The sequence below is a fragment of the Myodes glareolus genome, chromosome 6 (assembly GCF_982192425.1).
Source record: "Myodes glareolus chromosome 6, mMyoGla1.1, whole genome shotgun sequence".
Lineage (NCBI taxonomy): Eukaryota > Metazoa > Chordata > Mammalia > Rodentia > Cricetidae > Myodes > Myodes glareolus.
The window spans coordinates 2,278,425-2,292,500 of record NC_142031.1 but is presented as its reverse complement, the minus strand read 5'-3'; the positions used below and the strand labels follow the sequence as shown (position 1 = coordinate 2,292,500).

Here is a 14,076-nt window from a genome sequence, read left to right as displayed (position 1 = left end):
CACCTCGTGAGTGAGGCGCTCCCAGGGTGAGGCCGAAGGACTTGGCCAGGGTTGGATGGGGGAACTGGAGACTGGAGAGTCACCTTTCTGGCCTCCGTCTGACCTGCACCCCTCCTGCTATCTGGCTATCTAATTAGCCCCATGAAGACGACCTTTCAGCCTCTGCAGAGACTGGGGTTTCCTCCCTCCGTCTCTCCTTCTTTCTTTTCTCTCCCATCTCCCTTCTCTTCTTCCTCTCCTGTCCCTCCAGATCCCAGCCTTCTCTCTCTAAATTTCTAGTGACAATTAAAAAAAATGTCTCGGCAGTGGGGCATTGAGAGAAGCCACCGACCAGACACTGTGCAACCCTGCCCCTGCCAGCCCCTGCTCCTGCTGGCCTCTGCTCCCAGACACCCTGGTTGCCCATCCTTAGAACCAGACACTTTGAACTGCCAGTGCCACAGGGGACCCAGGAGCTTCTCTCCTTGGATTCAAGCAAGAGGATGGCTTGGATCTGTTTCCTGTTTCTGGCTTCGCTGTGGAGATGGACTGTGGAGGGTGGATCTCCCCTCCTGACACCGGGGTGACTTATCAATTTTGTTTTAGTTTTAAGTGGGTGAATCTGTGCCACGGGCCCGTGCCTCCCCCACGGTCGGCGATAAATCGCGGCTGAGTGCTAACAGCGTACACATTGACTCCCATTAATGCTTCCTGTGTCGGGATGCTGGGCTCGAGCCAGTTCGGCTGCATGAGGAGCTTTCCCGCCGGAGGAGTGAGGCCTCTGGGCTGCCTTCCAGTCCTAACTGGCAGCTAATGCTTTAACACATTCACAAAACCCACGCTAGGGGTGCAGGCGCAGCTGGGGTTTGCCTGGGTTGGAGATCACGGTGGGGCCTGAAGGCCCTGGGTGATGAGTCCGGTCTCGGGTAGGACATGCAAAGTAGAGTGAGGTGTTTGCACGGCAGGGCTCCCGAGGACATGACTGTCACAGGCCTGAACTGACAGTTTCTAGTTCACGTGCCTAGTTTAATCTTTTTTTCCAGCTTTGCGAGGTGGGAGCCAGGCTACATCTCTGAGACCCTCCCTGCTGGGAGTTGCTCTGAATGCCACCGGCTCCTCCTCACCAGGGTTCCTGGGACGTCGAGTTCCCACACCTGGCAAGGCTTCCCGCCCTGACTCAGGTCTTGAGATGACTAAAGGTGACAGGGATCGGCTCTGGTGCCTCCAGAGCCGAGCGGAACTCCCTGGAGCATTTCGTAGACAGCTAGTGGTTAAATTCCTTTTCAACGAGTCTTCTCGCCTTTGTGTCTAACCCTCCGTGGGCTGAAGGCTCATGGATGAGGCAGCAGAAACCACATCCTCCTGCATCACCACCCACCAGCACAGTCTCCAACAACAGGAGCAGCAACTCTGCCACCGACCGGTTCCTTTCGGGAGGAATGGCCCGAGTGCCCACGCGGGTTTCATGACACATGTGTGGCACCACAGGGGAACACAAACTTGGCCCTTCCCTCCCTTGATCAGAGTACCCCTTGTGTTCTAACCCACACCCCAAGGCACAGACGTGTGTGATACGTGCACGTGTGTGCACACATGCTTTGAAAAGCCCTTTCCCTGCATGCTAAGGTCACACGTGTTCCATATCCAAGCACACTTTCAGAAGTTATTTCTGGAAAAATGTTGAATCTCATAACAGCAATAAAAGGGAAATACTGGCTCAGCCAACACAAACGTGTGTCTGGAACATGCTCCAGATACAGGAATGTGTGTGAGCTTGAAATACCAGCCCCAGAGTGGAGCTCTGGCTATAGCTGGGCTCTGTGGAAAAGGGTGAAGGGTCTCTTTCCAGAAGGCCCCCAATTCAGTGGACCAGCCAGTGACCCTGTCAGTGACCTTAACTACTGGCCCCAGGTTCCAGAGGCTTCCCCTGAAGGATATGCTGATATGATTGATGGTAAAGTCTGGGGAGTTGGCATCCAGAAAGGACCTGGGCACAGGATGGGTGTACACCAATCGCCCTGTGGTCTTTGGTTCTGCAAAGTGTACCCTGGTGTCCTTGGGTAGCCTATCCTGGTGATCCGTACCATGATGGCTTCCTCTCTAGGTCCCTCCCTGAGTTTATAGTCTGGTAGAGAGTGGGCACAGTAACAAGCTCCCCACATGTGGCAGCTACCTGCTCAGAACTCCAGGTAGACAAGGCCACCTCTGCCATGAAACCAGCCCCCCAGAAGGCTACACTGCCCTGCTTTAGGGCTCGGGGCATTTCATTATGGAACCACTGAGCTAGGCCCTAAAACTCTTCAGTGTCCACATGCAGCTCCTGGTGCCTTTCCCATAAGTGACCCTTGGCCATTGCATGCTCTCTCCCCCTCTCCCATCTCTTTCCCCTCCACTTCTCCCCTCTACCATGTCTCTCTCCCTAAGGTAGCAGAGTTTTCTCAGGTCTACAGTTCTGTGGCTGCAGAGGTTTCCCCAGGAGCCAGGATCACATCCTGGAGTGCTGGGAATGGGACAGTGGCCACCACAGGGAGGCAGTCGCCACTCCGCTCAGGGAAGGAGTGACATTGCACCTAGGGATCCCTGTCTCGTGGGCTGATGAGATGGCTCAGCCAGTAGAGGGCTTGTCACGAAAGCCTGGTGATGTGAGTTTGTTTCCCAGAACCCACGTAAAGGAAGAAGGAGAGAAACGGCCCTACAGGGCTGGGCTCTGAATCCAACACACGTGCTGTGGCACACGCTTCCCGTTATCGCAGGCACGTGTGCAAACACATGGTGATCAAAACAAGAACTCTTTTCTTTCTGCCTCTAGTTCCCCTGTCCCTTTCCAAAGCAAGAGAGGCGAGAAGGTGACTGGAGACCCCAAGCACCCTCCCTGGGTGCGGCAGCCGAGCGCACCTCACGCAGTGACAGAAACACTGGGTGATTGTTGCTGCAGGAGGCTCTGGTTTGCATTAGCAGGAAGATGGCCTAGCTCAGAGCAGGACTCAGCCCCCCGACCCAGGGGGTTAACCCCTTCAGCACCTCACCATAACCACACACAGCTGGCATTCAGCTGAGGACCGCCTGCCCTCTGCCGACCCACACTGTGCTGCTTGCTCCCTGTCTCTCGTGTACAGCTACACATGAAGGCAACACACACAATGCCCGTGCTTATACACACAGTCACATATGCGCGCACACACAATGCCCGTGCTTATACACACAGTCACATATGCACGCACACACAATGCCCGTGCTTATACACACAGTCACATAGGCACGCAAACACATGCATGGGCATAGTCTCACATGTGTAAATGCACATACACACAGCCCACACAGGCACACAATATACATATTCATGTACACGTGCAGATTATTATATGCACACATATGCTCACACATGCACATGAGTGTGCTAGCACAGGTGGGTCTCCATAGGCAGAGGGGTGATGGGAGGCTGAACGCCAGAGGATCTGGGGAGCTGACATGCATACTGCCTCAGGCTTCCAGCCAAGGTCCCTGTCAGTATGCTTTGCACAAATTACCTGGGAACCACCAAGGGCCCTAAGGAGATCACTTTTGGGTCAACACCCATTTCACAGATGTGGAAACTGAGGCTCACAGAGCCCAGGATGCTGCCTGTGGTCTGGAACAGTCATAGACTACAGGACATACGTGTGACTAGAACCTGATATATGCTAACATTTGCTTCCCATGTGAAAAGAATGACTGAAGACTGACACACACAGGCGTGTGTATCTGTGCGCATCTACCGGACAACCTGGGACTCCAGGCCTGAGGACTCCTCTCTGCAGGCCAGATTTGCACTGGGTGGGCATGCCCTTGTGGGGGTCCAGTGAGGGGAAGTCACCCTAGGGCTCTTCTGGGGACTTATGAACTACGCCTAGTGTCTTGGGCCTCAGAGGTTTTCCCTGCTTAGCCCGACAGCGGCTGCTACAGCAAAGTGCATGTTACAAGCAGACTCCCTGTCCCCTATCCAGCACCGCCTTGACCTCTGCAGTCACAGGCACATGTCTATAGGGTTGAGCCTGGCATGGGAGCATGCTGGATCTGGAGGACACAGAAGCATAGTAACTCACAGTGGCGCTGACGGTCACGTGATTCATGCTGTCTGAGCGGTTTCACTCTTTCTACTCCTCACTCAGTCCCCCTTACGTCTCGACAGTATTTTACAGAGAAAGAAGCACAGAGAGGGGGTGCAAATTGCTCAAAGCCACAGAACACGTCCTGCCTTGGGGCTTGCAGCTGAGTAGCACCTCACCATCCTGGACCAGAATCAGGGCTCTCTCCACCACCTTGTTTTAGGCAAGCCTTGGGAGGCTGTACCTGCTAGGGGTGACATACCCAGGGTTGCTCCTCAAGGGGAGTCAGAGGGGATGTCGGAACAGACCACGGAATGGGATGGAGAGGGAAGGCCACAGCCCAGTGTCCCCTCTACTCATGGCATTTCTCTCTATCCATGGGTGGAAACCTGGGTCGGGTCAAGTGGAGAGTCAGAATCAACAGTCGAAAGCTGGGTGGTCCAGGGATGTCTGGTATTTCCCAGAGGAGTAAGCCTATAGATAAGGCAAGGGTTTACCCAAGATTGGCATATGAAGCCCCTACAGGCAGGCTGCCCAGCGCTACCTCACCAGCTTTATACCAGGCCTGACACAGCCATTATCGCTGCTCTAACACATTGTGTCACATGACCTAGGCACCTTAATGCTTTGAGAAAGGAAACCGAGGTACAGAGATGTCTCACAGCCAGGCAACAGCTGAACTGGAGGCAGACCAGTGGGCTGGCTGTACCTGCACCTGGGTCCAGCATCAGAGTATCAGAGAGAAACATCCAGGGGCTGGGCTGTTAGCATCACGCAAAGAAAACCATGTAGAAGGAAGCAGAGGTCGCACCCAGAAGCAGCAGAGACTAACGGCATTTGCTAATGTCACTATCACAGACAACAAGCCGCCTTGGCAACCCTAGCAGACTCCCCTGCTGGGAGTTCTAGGTCCCCCGGTGAGATGAACAGGAGGAGCTTAAAGGCCATATTGATGTGGGAGAATTGTCTGTATTCTGTCAATCATATTTTAATAAAACACTGATTGGCCAGGCAGGCAGTATAGGCGGGAAAGCCAGACAGGAAGTAAAGGTGGAGCAAAGAGAAAGGGAGTATTCTGGGAAGCAGGAAGCTCCCTCCGCCACTCCTGCGCAGACCACCGAAGAGACAGGATGTAACCTGCCCAGCTGAGAAAGGTACTGAGCTGTGCGGCTAATGTAGATAAGGATAATGGGGTAACAAAAGTTATAAGAGCTACTAAGTAGCCTGACCTAATGAGCCAATCAGCTTTATAATCTTATGGAGTCCTGTGTGTGATTTTCTTTGGGACTTGCCGGCTGTGAGGTACCGAGTGAGACAGATACCCCAACAAGCCGGCCCCTCATGTTACACCATATGGGGCCTGGGTTGTGAGGGCTCAGTTCTACAGGACACCAAGCCTCCTGTTTGCAGGGGACACAGGGGTTTCCTGGATGTGAGGCTGCTAATTTTTCAGGGAAGAGCCTGAAAAACCAGAGGGTGGTCTTGCTGCTAAGCCACACATAGTGGCATATGGTCCCAAATTGGTCAGTTTGGGGTCAGAGGAAAGAGATGCTCTCTGGTAGGACACTCTGCCTGATATTCCAGGACAGGAACACACGGGACCATAGGCTGTGACCCCCAGGCCCTGGGGTGTATTGGTGGTCAGAAGATGAGTTCTGAAAGGCCAAGGTCCTAAGGGAAGTCATGTGGTAGCTACTGCTGTCTGTTTTACCTCTGTGGTGGCATGTGTCACACATGTCTCTGCCCTTAGGGAGAGTCATTCAGTCCAGCTACAGAGCAAGGGTGATTGCACAGGGCAGAGCTGTGCCAATGAGGTAGTTTTTGGCACCTCACAGAGCCCTCAGATCTTTTTTAAAAACACTTGTCTCTGGGACAGAAAGGTGAACTTCTTGCAGAAACCATGCTAGGTGCAGGGTGAGGACCTGGTGTGGACAGACTGCAGCTAGCAGCGGGGACCCCGGGGAATGCTGGGGCATGCGACAACAGGTCTGTCTGTCCTTCCATAGCTTTTTCTGCTAAATGTTTACAGGCTGAGTGGCTCCTGCCATAGATACAGATGGCCTGGGGCTGATCTTCTGAGGTCAGAAGGTAGAGCTGGGGTTGGCACGTGTGGCTGACCCACTGTAGAAGCTTCCTCCTGAGGGGGCAGCTGGAGGTGGTAGTTGGTATCAGGAAGTTCATCAAGTCTGGTGACATCCTCAGGATGGGTCTTCGAGCAGACTCACCTGGCTACTGGGTATATCCAGCTTACTGAGCATGAGAAGCAATGCCATCTCTGACAGCAAGGATTTCTCAGTGTCCGGATCTGTCTAGAAACACTGGAAATGGGAGGTAGGTACAGTTGGGGAACCTGGGAAACAATTTGAAAATGTGACTTTATCACTGGTATGGACTCGTAGATCCAGGCACTTGCAGCAGGGGAGACTGATGGGCTCGGAATCCTGGGTACGTGACTCACAAGGAAGCCTCGCACTATCAAGTCTCATTTTTAAAGCCTGTCAGGAGGCCACCAGGCGCAGCAATGAGAAGCCAAATGACTTCCAGTTAGTTTAACTTTCCTTTTCTCCTTATCGCTCAAAATCAAACATCCAAAAAGACACCCCAATTGGCCCGAGGCCTGAACACGATGTATTATAAGAAACCTCTCTCATAGGTATCAGGAGGCCCAGACGAGGTTCTGCCAGGAAGCCAGGAGGAAGCCGAGCGCTGGAAACACACGGAGATTCTGGGGCCTTGCACACAGAGCTGGTGGGAAGATGACATGGGGCCCTGCCATAGAAAATACTCTGTGTGCCACATGCAAAGATATGGTGTGTAGCTCAGCGGTCGAGTGCTCATATAGCACACGCAAAGGTGTGAGTCTTATCCAACACAGAAAAGGTTGTCACGTGACTCAGCAGTTCTAAGTATGTCTCTGAAAGAAAGGAAAACTCATGCCTACGCACATGTGCGAAGCGGAATGTCTGAGACAGCTGTACAGAGGAGACGGCCAGAATGGCCAAGTGACTGCACTGTTACGTGTTATACAGGCGCGAGGGCTGGGGAGGCGACTAGGGTGGTGACCACACAGGCATGGGAGCCTGGCGCGAGGGCTGGGGAGGCGACTAGGTTGGTGACCATACAGGCATGGGAGCCTGAATTCGATCTGCAGGACTCTTGTGAGCGGCCAGGCATGGCAGCCAGGCTATGAGCTTAGCATCCTGGAGGCAGAGGCAGGAGGATTCCTGGACAGGCCTGCTGAGCTGACTTGGTGAGTTCCAAGCAAGCGAGGGACCTTATAGACAGAAACAAGGAATGACATCCATGATCAACTGTCACCTAGGCATGTGCACACATGTGAATGTGTGCCTGAACACACCATTACAGCTGTACATTCCTCATACATACAAAGACAGGCTCAAAAGAGAGAGAGAGAGAGAGAGAGAGAGAGAGAGAGAGAGAGAGAGAGAGAGAGAAAGAAGAGGAAGGAAGGAGGCAGTTACACCATGACGGACTTTGGAAACATGAAAGCAATCTGCTGTTGTTTGTGGGCCTATTTGTGTAAAATGTCTAGTGAGGCAAATCCACAAGCAGATAGACAAGAGAACCGGGGTACCTCCTGACAGGTCGTGACAACTAGCCTCTGCATGGCCACTCTGGAAACACTGAACAAATCACACATTCTAACTGGGTGAACCGTCATCTGGAACATGAATTAGGCCTAATGGACCTGATCTAAAAGCGGTTATTATACCACATGAGGACGTATGTCAGGATCCATGTCTTCCTTATGTTTCTCCAAGTGCCCCTAGTGCTCCAAATGTTGTAGGTGGCTGCACCATGGCTTCTCAAAGGCAACTGCCATCCTCAAAACAAAGGGGTAGATCATGAAGCTGTGTCCCAGTGAGGCTAATGGTGCAGCGGACCATCCCTGCAGAACAACTCTCCACTCCTCTCCTCTCCTCTCCTCTCCTCTCCTCTCCTCTCCTCTCCTCTCCTCTCCTCTCCTCTCCTCTCCTCTCCTCTTCTCTCCTCTCCTCCCCCTCCCTCTCTTCTCCCCCCTCTCTCCTCCCCCCTCTCTCCTCCCCCCTCTCTCCTTCTCTCCCTCTCTCCCTCTCCCACCTCTCTCTCACTCTCTCTTTCTTAAGGCAGAGTTTCTCTATATAACCCTATCTTGGAACTCACTCTTTAGACCAGGATGAACTTTAACTCACAGAGATCCACCTGCTTCTGCCTCCTGAGTACTGGGATTAAAAGTGTGCACCGCCACGGCCCAGCTTCCCTGGTGTTCTAACAAGTGAACTGTCTATCATTCTAGAGATAACTGTTTGTGGGGACACTGAACCACCTGTTTCTGAGGGCCCCAGGGTGACCTTTGATGCTGATGATTGTGGTTGCCTGAAGACCCAGGTACCACAGATCCACTGGAGGGAATTGGCCTCTCCTTCAGGAAGGATGCTGTGCCACAGGCACTTCCACAGTGAGTTCTGGTACCGGTCCTGCATTGCTGACTTTCACATTTCCAACCTATACCCAGCAGTACGTGACCATGCGGGGGGTGAGTGAATGTCTCCGGTTGCTAGGCATCTTCCACCACAGGCAGATGAGTGGTGGTGTTAAGGGCAATGAGTGAGTCAATCGAGGATGTGGTGGTTTGACTCCGTATGGCTCCTAAGACACCTGTGTGTGAATACTTGGCCCACAGAGTGTGGCGCTAACAAAAGGTGTGGCCCTGTTGGAAGAAGTGAGTCACTTGGGGGCAGGCGTTGAAGTCTCATATACTCAAGCTGTGCCCAGTGTGATAAACAGTCTCTCCCTGCTGCCTGTGGATCAAGGTGTAGAACTCTCAGCTCCTTCTCTGACACCATGTCTGTCTGCATGCAGCTATGCTTTCTACCTTGATGATCATGGACTAAACCTCTGAACTGCAAGCTACCCCTATTTAATGTTTTTCTTTATAAGAGTTGCCATGGTCACATTTTGTCTTCCAGGATGCTCTCTGCTCCCACTGAGCCAGAGGTGCAGGTTCCCGCAGGTGAGGCTGTGTACACAGGCAAGTCACATGTCTAAACTGGGTGGCCAGCAAGCAGTCATCACCCGCTGCTGGTCCTGGTCCTGCCTTTTCTTCCTCCTTCCTCATCTCATATGACACTTCCTCTTCCGTCTGTGTGCTGGTTGACATCTGAAGGGTTACCCTTCCCACTGCTCCGACCATCTGACCACATAGGACCTCACTGGCTGGCTACCTCCACTCACACATACTTCAGCTAGAGTCTGATTGCTGAGAGAGACGCTAACGAGAAAGTTCCTGAGTGGGAACCCAGAACAAAACAACACAGGCAAAACCCGTGGCCATGGGGTTGTGTAGCTGCCTGGCTGCCTCTGCCTGGGCCTTAGATACTGAAGAGCAGAGGTAACTATAGGTCAGGGCTGGGGACATTTGAGTGAGGTATCCTCAGATGTTTGTTTGCCTGGGTTCTGACTGTGTCAGGGGCTCTACTCTCGGGTCTTGCAGTTCCTATATCTTCTGCCAGTGTCTTGTTCTTTGTCTTTGGGGGTTTAGAGACCTCTTCCTTAAATGCCCTTAGTGAGCTTCGTTAGAAATGCTCTCTCAAGGGACCAAAGTGTTTGCTGTCACTGGGACCACAGATACCCTGACCTGTACCCCTCCATCACCTCACCTGGTTATACCTAATCTGGAGTGTTTCTTTATAGAGGCATCAACTGGTGAGAACTGCAGAGGTGGACAGGACATGTCCTGTTTTGGCTAGCACTTCTGGCCAAGAACCCAGGCTTGGGCCTGGCAGAGAGATAGGGAAGACAGTCCATGAAGGATTAGGATCTATTTGGGTGGCCACCTCTCCAAGCGTTCCTCTGGCTTTGGAGCTAAGGCTGGGAAAGACATATCAAGGGCATTGTTAACATAACCAGGATGACTTCTACTGACTACAAGTGGAACTTTTTGATTAATACTAATCATATTAATGTTCTTACTTGTATATGTGGAGAAATACTTGAGAGTACAGGTGGCTTTTCTTCTAATTTATTCTAAATAGACAGAAATGAAAATGGGTGTTCTCGGCCACTTCCTACCATCCACAGAAAAGCCCAGAGCCCTGTGGACATCTGAGGGGAGGGAAGGGACAGCAAGATTTGTTGGGTGCCACTGGGTCAGCTAGTGCTAAGCCTCATCCCCACCACCATCTGTGCACACAGACTGATACGGCTGAGAGTTAGAAGCTCTGTGGGACACCCTTCACCCCAAGTGTGGGTCCTGGCCGGTGGCTCTGCATACTGAGATGGCATAAAAGGCTTCTTTGTTTCCTAAGATGGGCAGGCCTCCATCCTGGACCACAGGCTCCGTTTCAGTGACTGTGAGGATCTGTCAAGGGAATGTTTCCACAGGAAATCACCTCTCTCCACCCTACCATGCCTCAAGCAGCATTGTACATGCGGCCACGGCCACATGGGTGGGAGTCCCAGGCACAGTTCCTGCATGTCCCAGGTGTCCATTCAAAACACAGAATGGAGAAACTCAGCAAGGGACATGTCACATCACAAGTGGCTACCATCCCTGATGGACACTGTCAAGTATTAGCAAAAATATGGAGAGACTGTAGCCCTTACTGTGGGAGAGTCAAATGGTCAGCCACCATGGAACATGGCTTGAAAATCCCCTGTGAAAAGGTAACCCCAGAGCTGGCACAAGAGCCACTGCCAAGGATGTACCCGGCAGGGATGAAGACACCTGGCCACCTAACAGCTTTTACAAGGCGGACAGAACAATACAGGTCACATTTGCCAGTAACAACAGCTTGGATATCCATCGATGGAGGAATGGAAAATGGCTACAGAAAGCTATTTGACCCTCACAAGACACTTAGCGGATACGGTGGCTGAACTGTGAAGTCTTATGACAAGCAGAGAAGGTTTAGTTATGAGTCTGTCACAGGAGGGCTTCTCCTATATGAAACATTTGCCCTGGCCAATCCGGAGACAGAATAATAAACTGGACACTTCCAGGGACAGAAGGAGGTGGGGAGCGTGACTGCTCTTGGGTGTGGGGGGTCCCTTGTGGGGAGCCAGTGAGTGTCTGACTTTAGATAATGTTGATATTTGAGCACTATGACTCAAAGCCACCACTTCACTGGGGTCTTTTTCACAGCATGCGAATTGTGTCTCAATAAAACCAGTTCACATACATGTTTATACATGTTTCTGTTTATACCTATACTCTAATGTTTTAGAACAGTCTCTCATTGGCTTGGGACTTGTCAATAGTCTGGGTTGGCTAGCCAATGAGCTTCAGGGATCATCCTGGCCCTGTGACTATTGGGACTATGGCATGTTCCAGAACAGCACCTGACTTTTATATGTCGGTTCTGCAGGCTCAAACTCGGGTCCCTATATTGATGCAGCAAACACTTACATCTGAGCTATGACTGAAGTCCCAATCTGCAGACTTAGGTAAGAATTAATCTACTCATTTATTTTTATCTAGGACTCCCAAGTAATGCCCAACGTGCCTGGTATGTGCTGGTTAGACCCAGTGCCTTTAAGCAGCTGCACACATGACCAGGGCTACGTATTGAATAATTGATGGCAACATTGCAACCAAAAGCTTGCAGGAACCTAACCCACCTTTCTCCTAGAACCAGTGGTTCAAGACTGTAGCCAAAACGGGAAGAGATGGGATAGACAGAGATGGGGCTAGAACCATCCAGAGTTGCCAGAGCCGTCTGTTGCCTCTGTGTCCAGGTGCACAGCTGGTGCATTCCCTCCAGAGCCTTAAAGGGAGGCAAGTCTCAGGCATTTCCAAGGACCCCTGGCCTGGCATGACTGGTCAAGTGCAGAGCATGTGGGGGAACAGATGTTGGTCACTGAGGCCAACTTATCGCAATGGCTTTGCTTGGGAATAACCAGCAACCTCAGGCAAAGCACAGAGCCCCTATCTGTGGCAATCTTCCTGTGTGGCTTTTTGGTTACAAGCATCATCTTCTCTCTAGTAGGATTTTATTTATGCATTTAATTAGTGTGTGTGTGTGTGTGTGTGTGTGTGTGTGTGTGTGTGCGCGCGCGCGCGTGCATGTACACCTACCTGTGTGTGTATGCATGCCTGCGTGTTTGCATGTTTACCTGTGTCTGGGGGTCTGAGGACAGCTTGTAGGAGTTTGTTTCTCTCCTTTTACCATGGGTCCTGGAGTTAGAATTAAAACCACAGGCCTAGTGTCAGGCTCCTTTACCCACTGAGCGGCCATACTGTGTTTTTTTAAGCCCTGGACATGATCTGTGGTTGAATCTTAGAGAAGTCTTTGGTGCCATGATCTGGATTCTGTCAGAGGATTTGCCAGAGTTTGCCTAGGGCTAAATATCCAAAGACACTCAGGGATTGACAAGGAAGGAGCCATTGGAATGTCAAATCCAAGTGACCCTCCCTCTCCAAAGCACATGTCCCAGTCACTGGGACAGTCAGTCATTCTTTATTTGTTCATTTATCTGGCAAAGTTTGGTTGACCCCGAGACAATAACCTTGCCCTTGACAAGCCTTCTCAGCTAAACGAAGTTAGACTCGAGAATGTCATTGCAATTCTTGGTGATAAGTTCCCAAAGCAAACAGACAGCCTTGTAACTAGAGCACCTCGTGTTCCCAGGGACAAAGTCCCACCCTGCACATTGTTGAGGGCATGAGGGAGATCCAGGCCAGAGAGGGAGGTTGTGGGGAAGGCTTCCATCTGTAGGGGCCTGTCTCTGATCCAACAGGCAGAGTGATTTATTCCACACGTGTCAGCAGGATTGGGTGCAAGGTAGAAAAGACACATGGGGCCGGGGCTGGAGACAAGACTCAGAAATTAAAAACGCTTTCCTTTTTACTTTTGCTACTCTTCCAAAGGTTCCAAGTTCAATTCCAAGTACCCATGAGGGACAGCTTCCAAGCACCTGTCCCAAGAGGTCTGACACCCTCTTCTGGTCTCTAAGGGTACTGCATACATGTTGCACACACTCTGACACAAACACACATAAACATAAATAACAAAAACATAAATCTTAAAAAGAAGATACACTGTAGCAGAAAAGGAAACTGGAGGAGGTGTGATCATGCACAGATTTGGGTAGACTCAGACACGGGGTAATAAACGCTCACTACAGACAACAGACTATGGTCACCAGAGGGTAGTATGGGGAGGGCAGAGTGCCCTGCGGACCAGCATCTCATCTAAAGGGCCCACCAGTCAGTGCTGCCTGTTCCAAATGATTCCTTTTAAATGCAACTTAGCTGAAATTAGCAAAAAGGAAATCTCAGGTACCTCTGCAGTACTGGCACTGCATTCCCAGAGCTCAGCAGCCATGAGCTTTCAGTGGCTTCTGATGGATGATTTCACCACCGACCCTTGTCCCAGACTGAACATGAGCCTCATGAGTAGGTTAGGGAAGGAGAGCAGGGGTGTGGTTTGGATTCAGGGAGTCTCATATAACTTAGTGAGAGCCGCCTGGGCTGCTGCCTCGTGGCATTGTCAAAGGCGCCAATCAATGGGTGAATCCACTAATGAGTTCCTATCTGTAGGCTGTTAGGAGCTGGGGCTTTTTTGAGGAAGAAGTCCGCTGAGCTATGCCTTTGGCAGGAAGATCTCATCCTCATTTCTTCCTGTGTTCCTCCGCTTCCTGGACACTACAAAGTGAACAGCTTTGTTATGTAGTTCCTCTCTGACGCTCTGCCCCATCAGCCGCCCAAAAGCAGGGAAGAGGCCAGCTGGGCATGGGTCTGAGCCCTTTGCAACTGTGAGCCAAATAAATACTCCCTCTTTTAAGTTGATTGTGTCGAGTATTTTGTAACAGCAACATAAAGCCTGATTCAAATATACTGTTTTAAGGTATAGATGATTTTCACTTCATCTGCCCCTAAGCCCCAGGGGTGTGGCTGTTAGGTTCTTCTCTGAGGCAGGGCCCGTGCCGGTACACCCCTCCCCGCCTCCTTCAACCTCTGCAGACTTCTCAATGGGCCAGAGTAATATGCAGGTTATTGGCAGATGTGCAT

The 14,076-nt window shown here is 51.4% G+C and overlaps 1 protein-coding gene and 1 long non-coding RNA gene across 12 annotated transcripts in view; one reads left to right on the top strand and one right to left on the bottom strand.

The window, feature by feature from the left end:
* Prdm16 (PR/SET domain 16) overlaps positions 1 to 14,076 on the bottom strand; it is a 316,131-nt gene that overhangs the window by 106,204 nt on the left and 195,851 nt on the right. The window lies entirely within an intron of this gene.
* LOC125388369 (uncharacterized) lies at positions 5,176 to 11,244 on the top strand. 3 transcript variants are annotated; one of them, XR_015002115.2, is made up of 3 exons: positions 5,176 to 5,218; positions 6,718 to 6,874; positions 8,362 to 11,244. It is a non-coding gene; the product is annotated as an uncharacterized LOC125388369 (long non-coding RNA). The 3 variants fall into 3 exon arrangements; XR_015738017.1 differs by having other exon boundaries at positions 6,718 to 11,244; XR_015738018.1 differs by lacking the exon at positions 5,176 to 5,218 and adding an exon at positions 5,239 to 6,607 and having other exon boundaries at positions 6,718 to 11,244.